The following is a 12,660-nucleotide window of genomic DNA, read 5'->3' on the forward strand; positions in this document are numbered from 1 at the left end:
ACAATAGAGGCGGGAAAAATGCGGTCTTGATAAAGATGGCGGCCGGTTAGCAGCACGTGACCTGCTCCCAGTGACGCACTTCCGGCGGTTTATCGTGGCCTGGTTTTCTTATTGTTTCTCTCCTGTGTGAGGAGAATTAGCGGCGGCCTCTGCCCCGGAGGAGGCGGCGGTGTCCGGCCGTGAGGGGGCGCCCTGCGCGCCGGAAACAGCGGAGCCAGGGGCGGAGTGACGTCAGAGGCTGGTCATGTGATTGATGAGGTAACGTCTGATAATGGGAGGTATGGAGGAGTATAACCTTCATCATGTGCATCCCTGTGCTGTGGGGAATGATACTGTGTAGATACCGGATCTGCGGAGTGTTCTATGCCCGTGTAGGGGAGGTCCTGGATCTGCAGAGTGTACTATGCCCGTGTAGGGGAGGTCCCGGATCTGCGGAGTGTACTGTGCCCGTGTAGGGGAGGTCCCGGATCTGCGGAGTGTACTGTGCCCGTGTAGGGGAGGTCCCGGCTCTGCAGAGTGTACTGTGCCCGTGTAGGGGAGGTCCTGGATCTGCGGAGTGTACTGTGCCCGTGTAGGGGAGGTCCCGGATCTGCAGAGTGTACTGTGCCCGTGTAGGGGAGGTCCCGGCTCTGCAGAGTGTACTGTGCCCGTGTAGGGGAGGTCCCGGATCTGCTGAGTGTACTATGCCCGTGTAGGGGAGGTCCCGGATCTGCAGAGTGTACTGTGCCCGTGTAGGGGAGGTCCCGGCTCTGCAGAGTGTACTGTGCCCGTGTAGGGGAGGTCCTGGATCTGCAGAGTGTACTGTGCCCGTGTAGGGGAGGTCCTGGATCTGCAGAGTGTACTGTGCCCGTGTAGGGGAGGTCCCGGCTCTGCAGAGTGTACTGTGCCCGTGTAGGGGAGGTCCTGGATCTGCAGAGTGTACTGTGCTCGTGTAGGGGAGGTCCCGGATCTGCAGAGTGTACTGTGCCCGTGTAGGGGAGGTCCCGGCTCTGCAGAGTGTACTGTGCCCGTGTAGGGGAGGTCCTGGATCTGCAGAGTGTACTGTGCCCGTGTAGGGGAGGTCCTGGATCTGCTGAGTGTACTATGCCCGTGTAGGGGAGGTCCTGGATCTGCGGAGTGTACTATGCCCGTGTAGGGGAGATCCTGGATCTGCGGAGTGTACTATGCCCGTGTAGGGGAGATCCTGGATCTGCGGAGTGTACTATGCCCGTGTAGGGGAGGTTCCGGATCTGCAGAGTGTACTATGCCCGTGTAGGGGAGGTCCCGGATCTGCAGAGTGTACTGTGCCCGTGTAGGGGAGGTCCCGGATCTGCAGAGTGTACTGTGCCCGTGTAGGGGAGGTCCCGGATCTGCAGAGTGTACTATGCCCGTGTAGGGGAGGTCCCGGATCTGCAGAGTGTACTGTGCCCGTGTAGGGGAGGTCCCGGATCTGCAGAGTGTACTATGCCCGTGTAGGGGAGGTCCCGGATCTGCAGAGTGTACTGTGCCCGTGTAGGGGAGGTCCCGGATCTGCAGAGTGTACTGTGCCCGTATAGGGGAGGTCCCGGATCTGCAGAGTGTACTGTGCCCGTGTAGGGGAGGTCCCGGATCTGCAGAGTGTACTGTGCCCGTATAGGGGAGGTCCCGGATCTGCAGAGTGTACTGTGCCCGTGTAGGGGAGGTCCAGGATCTGCGGAGTGTACTATGCCCGTGTAGGGGAGGTCCCGGATCTGCAGAGTGTACTATGCCCGTGTAGGGGAGGTCCCGGATCTGCAGAGTGTACTATGCCCGTGTAGGGGAGGTCCTGGATCTGCGGAGTGTACTGTGCCCGTGTAGGGGAGGTCCCGGATCTGCAGAGTGTACTGTGCCCGTGTAGGGGAGGTCCCGGATCTGCGGAGTGTACTGTGCCCGTGTAGGGGAGGTCCCGGATCTGCGGAGTGTACTGTGCCCGTGTAGGGGAGGTCCCGGATCTGCGGAGTGTACTATGCCCGTGTAGGGGAGGTCCCGGATCTGCTGAGTGTACTATGCCCGTGTAGGGGAGGTCCCGGATCTGCTGAGTGTACTATGCCCGTGTAGGGGAGGTCCCGGATCTGCTGAGTGTACTGTGCCCGTGTAGGGGAGGTCCCGGATCTGCAGAGTGTACTATGCCCGTGTAGGGGAGGTCCCGGATCTGCAGAGTGTTCTATGCCCGTGTAGGGGAGGTCCCGGATCTGTAGAGTGTACTATGCCCGTGTAGGGGAGGTCCCGGATCTGCTGAGTGTACTATGCCCGTGTAGGGGAGGTCCCGGATCTGCGGAGTGTACTATGCCCGTGTAGGGGAGGTCCCGGATCTGCTGAGTGTACTATGCCCGTGTAGGGGAGGTCCCGGATCTGCTGAGTGTACTATGCCCGTGTAGGGGAGGTCCCGGATCTGCTGAGTGTACTATGCCCGTGTAGGGGAGGTCCTGGATCTGCAGAGTGTTCTATGCCCGTGTAGGGGAGGTCCCGGATCTGTAGAGTGTACTGTGCCCGTGTAGGGGAGGTCCTGGATCTGCAGAGTGTTCTATGCCCGTGTAGGGGAGGTCCCGGATCTGCAGAGTGTTCTATGCCCGTGTAGGGGAGGTCCCGGATCTGTAGAGTGTACTATGCCCGTGTAGGGGAGGTCCTGGATCTGCAGAGTGTTCTATGCCCGTGTAGGGGAGGTCCCGGATCTGTAGAGTGTACTATGACTGTAATAAACACCATTTTTTTTATATATATATATAAATAGAGACATAAACTGCTAATAGACCGAAAAACTGATTTCTCTAAAAACAATTATATTTATAAACATTAAAATAGTAAGTTCAAGCTAAATCTTGTCAAATATAGCTATATCGGTCAGTGAACACACAGCTGGTCGTGCAGAGCTAGATGTACTGTAAAAGAGTTAATAATATAGGGGGATGCGGGATAGCCCAAAAATGGTTCAACTCGGTGGTAATAGGGATAAAGATGAGATGTTAGAAAGGGCCAGGTCATAGATCCCTAATCTTTCTGCTTCCTGGCCGCGGAGGTTAGACACCATACAGTTTTGGGCGCCCCCGCTCAACGTCAGCTATCCCTATTAAACCCTAAACCTGCCTGTGTGTCAATAATTGACCCAAAGCCCAAAAAGATGTGGTTAGTGCTGAAGTCAGAATGGTTCACTCACACAAGGTGCATAGTAAGTATGCTAGTGAATATTTGGTATGATTGTTAGTCATAAAAAATAAAAATAAGTCCCCAATTGGAGTAGTTGTACATATGCTCCCCTCAGATGGTATACAGACAATGATTGGGGAGAAGGAGTTCCGCAGGTGGCTATCAACATCTGCTACCCAGTACAAACAACCAACCAAAATATAATGTGGATAGTGATAGTTAAATCCCAGTTGGGTAATTTTTCAAATCAGGGATTTTGCGAACGGTCGTACAGAGGAGGTAGTGTATAGATGCACCTGTACATGCCCCCTCAGCTATATAGGCAAGACGAAACGACAGCTACGGGTACGAACCATTCTGACTTCAGCACGAACCACATCTTTTTGGGCTTTGGGTCAATTATTGACACACAGGCAGGTTTAGGGTTTAATAGGGATAGCCGACGTTGAGCGGGGGCGCCCAAAACTGTATGGTGTCTAACCTCCGCGGCCAGGAAGGAGAAAGATTAGGGATCTATGACCTGGCCCTTTCTAACGTCTCATCTTTATCCCTATTACCACCGAGTTTAACCATTTTTGGGCTATCCCGCATCCCCCTATATTATAAACTCTTTTAGAGTACATCTAGCTCTGCACGACCGGCTGTGTGTTCACTGACCGATATAGCTATATTTGAGAAGATTTAGCTTGTACTTACTATTTTAATGTTTATAAATAAAATTGTTTTTAGAGAAATCAGTTTTTCGGTCTATTATTACTATGACTGTGTACAGGGAGAGGTCCTGAATTTGCAAAGCGTGCCAAGACCGTGTAGGGGAGGCCCTGGAGCTGCAGAGTGTACTATGACTTTGTACAGGGGGAGATCCCGAATCTGCGGAGCGTACTAAGGCCGTGTAGGTGGGGAGGTCCCGGATCTGTGGAGCGTACTAAGGCCGTGTAGGTGGGGAGGTCCCGGATCTGTGGAGCGTACTATGACCGTGTAGGGGAGTTCCCGGACTTGCGGAGCGTACTATGACTGTGTACAGGGGGAGATCCCGAATCTGCGGAGCGTACTATGACCGTGTAGGTAGGGAGGTCCCGGATCTGTGGAGCGTAGTATGACCGTGTAGGTGGGGAGGTCCCGGATCTGTGGAGCGTACTATGACCGTGTAGGTGGGGAGGTCCCGGATCTGTGGAGCGTACTATGACCGTGTAGGGGAGTTCCCGGACCTGCGGCGCGTACTATGACTGTGTACAGGGGGAGATCCCGAATCTGCGGAGTGTACTATGACCATGTAGGTGGGGAGGTCCTGGGTCTGCGGAGCGTACTATGACAGTGTAGGGGAGGTCCTGGGTCTGCGGAGCGTACTATGACAGTGTAGGGGAGGTCCTGGGTCTGCGGAGCGTACTATTACCATGTAGGCAGGGCTGTGGAGTCGGTATAAAATGGGATGGAATCTGATTCCTAAAATATATGATAAATGGGGTTCAGGAGTTCAATGCAGAATGTGATGAATGCATTTATTTGCTAAATGAGGGTGGATGGACACAGGCGGCTGAATTGCAGGAATTTCTTCATCACCCATTTACCATGAATACAAAATTACAAGCTGAGGATTTAATGCCCGGCCTTTTCATAAAGGAGGGGAAGAACTTGCTGTTTTTCTGTCCCAAAGAGGTTTAACTGCAGATGGCATTACTGCATCGAAGAAATAGAGAGACACAGCTATTGGAGAATACAATTCTTCTGGCAGCTGCTTCTGTGGACTCAAGTCATCGTATACTGCTGGATGATCAACAACTTACTAAAGGAAAAGAAGCTCTGACTGAGGTAGCAGTTAGGATGATCGGCTACAGGACAACCAAGAGCAAGAGGAGTTGTAATCCAGTGCTACATATCTTCAGCCTCATCAGATGAGGAGTTGTCATCCAAGGGCTACTGCTGCCGTATCTTCATCCTCATCAGATGAGGAGTTGTCATCCAGGGGCTGCTGCTGCCGTATCTTCATCCTCATCAGATGAGGAGTTGTCATCCAGGGCTACTGCTGCCATATCTTTAGTAGAGAAGAGTGAACCTTTGGAGGTACAGTTCACCAGGTGCACTCGAACCATAGTTAAAATTCGGTTTGTGACCCTGACCTGAACTGAACCTCACCATAAGTGAGTAATTGGGCAGTTTACTTCTCCGACCACATGCAGCCAGCCATAAGCAAAACACTTCCAGGAGAGGGTGGGCAAGGTTTTTCATTTTATTTTTTTTGTTTGTTTGTTTGTGTGTGCACACTGCATCTGATCACGCTTATTTTACTCCAAATGTGAGCCGTTAAAACACTGCATGTGGCTCGCACAGGGCTGATCATCACTCATACCCAAGCATAGTGCTGCTCGATTTAAGTGGTTTGCACTCGTAACTCACTCAAACTTCGAACCCAAATCTTGTGGGGGGTTTTTGGAAGTCTGTTTCCAAACCTCAGGTTCAGTCATCTCTAATCTTCAGCCTTATCAGATGAGGAGTTGTCATCCAGTGCTACTGCTGCCATATCTTCATCCTCATCAGATGGGAAGTTGTCATCCAGGGCTACTGCTGCCATATCTTCAGCCTCATCAGATGAGAAGTTGTCATCCAGTGCTACTGCTGCCATATCTTCATCCTCATCAGATGAGAAGTTGTCATCCAGGGCTACTGCTGCCATATCTTCAGCCTCATTAAATGAGGCATTTAATTTTGAAAAGTATTTGGACGACATGGGGCAGGCAAAAATGTTGCTGCCGGGTAAATTTCACTCCCATAGCAAACAGATTGACCAGGTTTCAGCTAAAATTTTCACTTACTCTCATAGAAGTAGAACCGTTCCTCAAAAGTGACTGTTCACGAGGCAGTTCCTTTATACCCCAAGATTGTCAGAGATGTTGCCGTGTGGTCACCTCTTTACAACTGACCCAAGTGTAGCGAGGTTGTTCTCTAGTTTTCCCACTTTCTGCACAGTGTATTGCAGATTTACAATTTTATAACATTTTTTGTTGTAAGCTTGTATCCAATACATACACTGCTCAAAAAAATAAAGGGAGCCCTAAAATCCTCATCGTAGATGTCAATGAGTGGAATATTCCAGGTGCAAATCTTTATTCATTATATGGTGAAATGTGATAAGAATAAAACATAAACATGATCAAATGTAAATTAAAATGAATATTCCTTGGAGGTCTGGACGTGGACTGATCCTCAAAATCAAAGTGAACAATCAAATTACTGTCTGATCCCAGGAAAATGAGGTTCAGCATTGTGTAGCCTCCACGTGCCTGTATGACCTCCCTACAACGCCTGGGAATGCTCCTGATGAGGCTTAGTAGTGTGTAGCCTCCACGTGCCTGTATGACCTCCCTACAACGCCTGGGAATGCTCCTGATGAGGCTTAGTAGTGTGTAGCCTCCACGTGCCTGTATGACCTCCCTACAACGCCTGGATATGCTCCTAATGAGGCTCAGTATTGTGTGGTGGCCTCCACGTGCCTGTATGATCTCCCTACAATGTCTGGATATGCTCATGATGAGGCTCAGTGGTGTGGTGGCCTCCACGTGCCTGTATGACTTCCCTACAACGCCTGGATATGCTCCTGATGAGGCTCAGTATTGCGTGTGGCCTTCACGTACCTGTATGACCTCCCTACAATGCCTGGATATGCTCCTGATGAGGCTCAGTAGTGCGTGTGGCCTTCACGTACCTGTATGATCTCCCTACAATGTCTGGATATGCTCCTGATGAGGCTCAGTAGTGTGTGTGGCCTTCACGTGCCTGTATGACCTCCCTACAATGCCTGGATATGCTCCTGATGAGGCTCAATAGTGCGTGTGGCCTTCACGTACCTGTATGACTGTTAAGGTGAACTCTTAACCAGAGATCACTAGTTGCCTACTGCCTGGCCGAATTGGTATATACCAAGTGCCTGTATAAAAGAATTCACACCAAACACAGTCGGATATGAAGTCTCTTCTTGGTCACAGTAAAGATGGCACCAAACAGACAGAGAAGGAACATGCGTCCTCCTGATATAGGCTAGGGGCGTACACAAGTTCAGATATGCCCGTTTAGTGGGACAGTTCATGAGCTAGCCAATGGGGAGATCCTTGTTGCTGTTGATGGGTGCGTCTGACTTCAGTGGATGAAACCATGACGATGGGAGGGACGTCATCTGGTGCATCCATGCTGATGGTTTGGTCTGTGATGTCTTCTAGCTTGACCAGGGGTCTTCCCTTATATGGTGGTCTTCTTTCATTCCCTGCATTCCAAGCAAGGTGTGGAGAACAGGAAATGGCAGCCATCTTTATATCTGCGTCATGTATATGATCTGAGAGCTGAATTATGTAAGGCAAATCGACATATTTCCCACAATGCTCTATGTCCAGAGGTTAATTAAGTATTTCATTTTATCACTCTCCTCAACATGACCTCTCTACAATGCCTGGGCATGCTCCTGATGAGGCTCAGTGGTGTGGTGGCCTCCACATGCCTGTATGACCTCTCTACAATGCCTGGATATGCTCCTGATGAGGCTCAGTGGTGTGGTGGCCTCCACATGCCTGTATGACCTCTCTACAATGCCTGGATATGCTCCTGATGAGGCTCAGTGGTGTGGTGGCCTCCACGTGCCTGTATGACCTCCCTACAATGCCTGGGCATGCTCCTGATGAGGCTCAGTGGTGTGGTGGCCTCCACATGCCTGTATGACTTCTCTACAATGCCTGGGCATGCTCCTGATGAGGCTCAGTGGTGTGGTGGCCGCCCCATGCCTGTATGACCTCCCTACAATGCCTGGGCATGCTCCTGATGAGGGTCAGTGGTGTGGTGGCCTCCCCATGCCTGTATGACCTCCCTACAATGCCTGGGCATGCTCCTGATGAGGGTCAGTGGTGTGGTGGCCTCCCCATGCCTGTATGACCTCCCTACAATGCCTGCGTGCAGGAATCAGAGATGTGGGCTGGAGCTCTGGTAACTGCAGGTGATGTTTGGCACAGAGGGCAGGTGGCCACGCAGAGGGGACTCGTGGCCACATGCCCTCTCAGGAGCTGAAGGTCTTTCTGCAGGTGAGGCCCAGGAGAGGCAGCGATCTGCGCAGCAGCATCGGCATGTCGCAGTCACGGAGCAGCAGGAATGACGACCCACAGAGATCACAGGGATCCACAATGCAGCGGCCGGACACTTTCCACCTGAAATCCACCAGAGCCGTCCGTGGCATCAGAGAATTCACAAGGGATGAAAAGGGAGTGGATACAAGAGGTCGGGGGAAGGAGAGGCGTCCTCTCACACCTCTGCAGCTGCACTATACATGTGTGTGTGCGACGTCCTCTCACACCTCCGCAGCTGCACTATACATGTGTGTGTGCGACGTCCTCTCACACCTCCGCAGCTGCACTATACATGTGTGTGTGTGCGACGTCCTCTCAGATCTACTAGGACGTGTGTAATTCATCAGTCTGCCCCTAGGAGGCGCTGCGAGGACATGTACCGTGTATGTAAGGGTACTTTCACACTTGCGTTATTTTCCTTCCGTTACAATCCGCCCTTTTGGGAAACAGCGGAATCCGTTAACGGATTCCGCTGTTTCCCATAGACTTGTATGGTTGACGGATTGTACCAAAAGGAGCTGCGTTGCTTCCGCTGGGCGACGCTCCGTTGCTTCCGCCCAGCGGGAGGAACGCAGCATGTAACATTATTTTGAGCAGCGGAATCCTCTGGATTTCACTGCGCATGCTCTTTTTTTTTTTTTTTTTTTTTTTAAATCAAACTTTATTTTGGCTCGCGGTGGCCGAACGTTCAGCTGAGCGCCCGGCCGTCGGCAAGCGACAGCGCTCAGCTGAATGACCGGCCACCAGCATGCCCGGCCGCCGGCAAGTCACAGCGCTCAGCTGAGCGCCCGCCCGCCGGCATGCCCGGGCGCCGGCAAGTGACAGCGATCAGCTGATCACCCGGCGGCCGGCTGCAGGGAGCGATCAGCTGATCACCCGGCGGCCGGGAGCGATCAGCTGATCACCCGGCAGCCGGCTGCAGGGAGCGATCAGCTGATCACCCGGCAGCCGGGAGCGATCAGCTGATCACCCGGCGGGCGGGAGCGATCAGCTGATCACCCGGCGGCCGGCTACTGGGAGCAATCAGCTGATCACCCAGCGGCCGGCTGCAGGGAACGATCAGCTGATCGTTCACTATAGTCTGCCGCTGGTAAAACCGGGAAAAAAAAAAAAAAATCAAAACGAATTGCGTTGTTTTGCAGCATCCGTTGTGTCACTATATGCAACACATCCGTTGCATCCGTTACACAACGCAATGCAACGGATACCGTTCAACGCAAGTGTGAAAGTAGCCTAAGGTGTGCGCTGCACTGTATCCGCGGCTCATGTATAATAATACACGATCCATGTCGACCTCAGTCATGGGACAGAACAGTTCTATCATTGCAAGCATGAAAGTCGGAGACCGCCAGCCCCCCCCCCCCCCATACACACTAGATGGAGGGCGACCGCAGCTGCTCATTCCTGATATGATGAGGAGGAGTTTTTGCTAGGGTGGAACGTAAAAATCTATCAGTGAATCCAGTATGCAAACTATTGGCGGAAAAAAACATTCGCTTCAGTCTACTGTATCCTGCTGTTCTACGCTTCACTACAGGGGGAAAGAATTGGACTTTTGAAGATCCTAAGTTGGCTTTAAATTACCTTCTTCAGGACAATGGAGCTTCGCCAGCACTCAACACAGACACTTAAATCGGAGACGTCACTTTGCTACAGTTCTGATGTTCATTCTGTTTTTCCTTTTTTTTTCAGTGTCAGGACTGCCAGAGGCAGGTGACATTGCCATTAGATTAAGGTTTTTGTTTAGATGGGAAGGGGTTAGGGGGCTCTGCGTGCACACCTTTAGTTTAGCTCTCATATGGGTTGTCGCGTTTACTCGCTGGGATGGACGAGGGAACCCAAATAGGTTGTTTATAATTTTACAATTAATTCCTCCTTCTGGAATAGGATAAATGACTAACACAGAGAGCACAAATGTGACCACGATTAAATCGCTGTATTGGTGCTCCTGGAATGTTAACGGGTTAAACTCTCCTATTAAGAGGAAAAAAGTTTTAAATTATCTACATCGTTTAAATTGCCATATTGTCTTCTTACAGGAAACACACTGGATGAAGGGCAATCACCCATTTCTTCACAGCAGAAAATATGCCGTATGCGCAGAAGCGTCATTTACGAGAAAACAAAGAGGGGTAGCTATATTGATCAATAAGCATATTAGTCATGAAGTTCTGGAGGTTTCAGAGGACCCTATGGGGAGATTATTATTGGTGAAAGTGAAGATAGAGGGCACTATCTACAACTTAGCAAACATATATGCACCAAATATTCCTGATGCACAGTTCAGAGCCAGATTGATGGAAAGTATCACAGGTTGGGATATGACTAATTTAATTGTAGGCGGAGATTTCAATGAGGCTCATGATGGAATTTTAGACAGGTCACGTCCCCAGCCATCTCCTCTATTGGCGCTCCATAGTGGTTTGCAATATCTCGTCAATCAATTGGGACTAATAGACACATGGCGCATGCAGCACCCAATAGATAAAGATTATACATTTTATTCACATGTCCATGACTTACATACACGGATTGACTATTGGCTACTAAGCCCAGCACTGACGCCACATTTACTTTCCTCCAACATCCTAGACATCTGTATTTCGGATCATGCACCGGTTACTTTTAATTTGTTATTATCTACCACAATACTACGGGAAAGAAGGTGGAGGTTTCCTTCATATTTATATCAATCTGAGGATTTCAAAGCTTCTTTACAAAACTACTGGAGCTTTTATGAGAAGGATAATCACGAGCGTAGTGGGGACGCTGGCTTGTATTGGGCTGCCTCCAAGGCAGTAGTAAGAGGTCAGATAATATCATATGTCAGCCATAAGAGAAAAAAAGCTCCTGGAACAAACTATATCAGCACAAAAACTTCTCACGCAGGCATATAAAGATTTTAAAAATAACAACACGGATGCGACAAAACAACATTTCTTAGAGGCCAAGGAGGCGGCGGACACCTTGGCCCATGAGATGGCACTTAGTAACCTGGACTACCAGAAACATAAATACTTTAAATGGGGCAACAAACCTGGGAAATTACTAGCTTCTTTAACCAAACCCTTTAGAACCACCACTAGAATCCACAAAATTAAAAAGAAAGATGGTAACAAAAGATGAGGACATAGTGGAGGAGTTCAGGGCATTCTGTGGCTCGCTGTATGAGGCGGAACCGAGGGAGGTTGACGGGGAAGCGGATTTTATCCATGGTACCGTAGCGCCCATCTTGACAGAGGAACAAAGAGTAGTACTAAACGCCCCTATAAATATTTCAGAAATAGTAAAAACTATTGGCACTCTTAAACTAGCCAAAAGCCCAGGGCCCGACGAATTTAGTAACGAATATTATAAGATCTTGGGAGCCTCTATCGGTCCTCATCTATGTGCAGTGTATAATAAGATAGTCACAGATAGAATAATTCCCGACAGGTTCAATGAGGCAAACATTATAGTATTACCTAAGCCAGGAAAAGACCCACTACAGGTGGAGGGATACAGACCCACTACAGGTGGAGGGATACAGACCCGCTACAGGTGGAGGGATACAGACCCGCTACAGGTGGAGGGATACAGACCCGCTACAGGTGGAGGGATACAGACCCGCTACAGGTGGAGGGATACAGACCCGCTACAGGTGGAGGGACACAGACCCACTACAGGTGGAGGGATACAGACCCACTACAGGTGGAGAGACACAGACCCACTACAGGTGGAGGGACACAGACCCACTACAGGTGGAGGGACACAGACCCACTACAGGTGGAGGGACACAGACCCACTACAGGTGGAGGGACACAGACCCACTACAGGTGGAGGGACACAGACCCACTACAGGTGGAGGGACACAGACCCACTACAGGTGGAGGGACACAGACCCACTACAGGTGGAGGGACACAGACCCACTACAGGTGGAGGGACACAGACCCACTACAGGTGGAGGGACACAGACCCACTACAGGTGGAGGGACACAGACCCACTACAGGTGGAGGGACACAGACCCACTACAGGTGGAGGGACACAGACCCACTACAGGTGGAGGGACACAGACCCACTACAGGTGGAGGGACACAGACCCACTACAGGTGGAGGGACACAGACCCACTACAGGTGGAGGGACACAGACCCACTACAGGTGGAGGGACACAGACCCACTACAGGTGGAGGGACACAGACCCACTACAGGTGGAGGGACACAGACCCACTACAGGTGGAGGGACACAGACCCACTACAGGTGGAGGGACACAGACCCACTACAGGTGGAGGGACACAGACCCACTACAGGTGGAGGGACACAGACCCACTACAGGTGGAGGGACACAGACCCACTACAGGTGGAGGGCTACAGACCCACTACAGGTGGAGGGCTACAGACCCACTACAGGTGGAGGGCTACAGACCCACTACAGGT

At 51.0% G+C, this 12,660-nt stretch overlaps 1 protein-coding gene across 1 annotated transcript in view; it reads left to right on the forward strand.

Annotated features, from left to right (window-relative positions):
* Positions 1-6: 6 nt before the first annotated feature.
* The window catches only part of KAT8 (lysine acetyltransferase 8), a 33,542-nt gene continuing 20,888 nt past the window's right edge, over positions 7-12,660 (forward strand). The window contains exon 1 of the mRNA XM_075318626.1: positions 7-258. The gene's annotated coding sequence lies outside the window, so the exon portion shown is untranslated. The remainder of the gene's footprint in view (positions 259-12,660) is intronic.

This window comes from Anomaloglossus baeobatrachus, chromosome 7 (assembly GCF_048569485.1).
Source record: "Anomaloglossus baeobatrachus isolate aAnoBae1 chromosome 7, aAnoBae1.hap1, whole genome shotgun sequence".
NCBI classification, from domain to species: Eukaryota; Metazoa; Chordata; class Amphibia; order Anura; family Aromobatidae; genus Anomaloglossus; species Anomaloglossus baeobatrachus.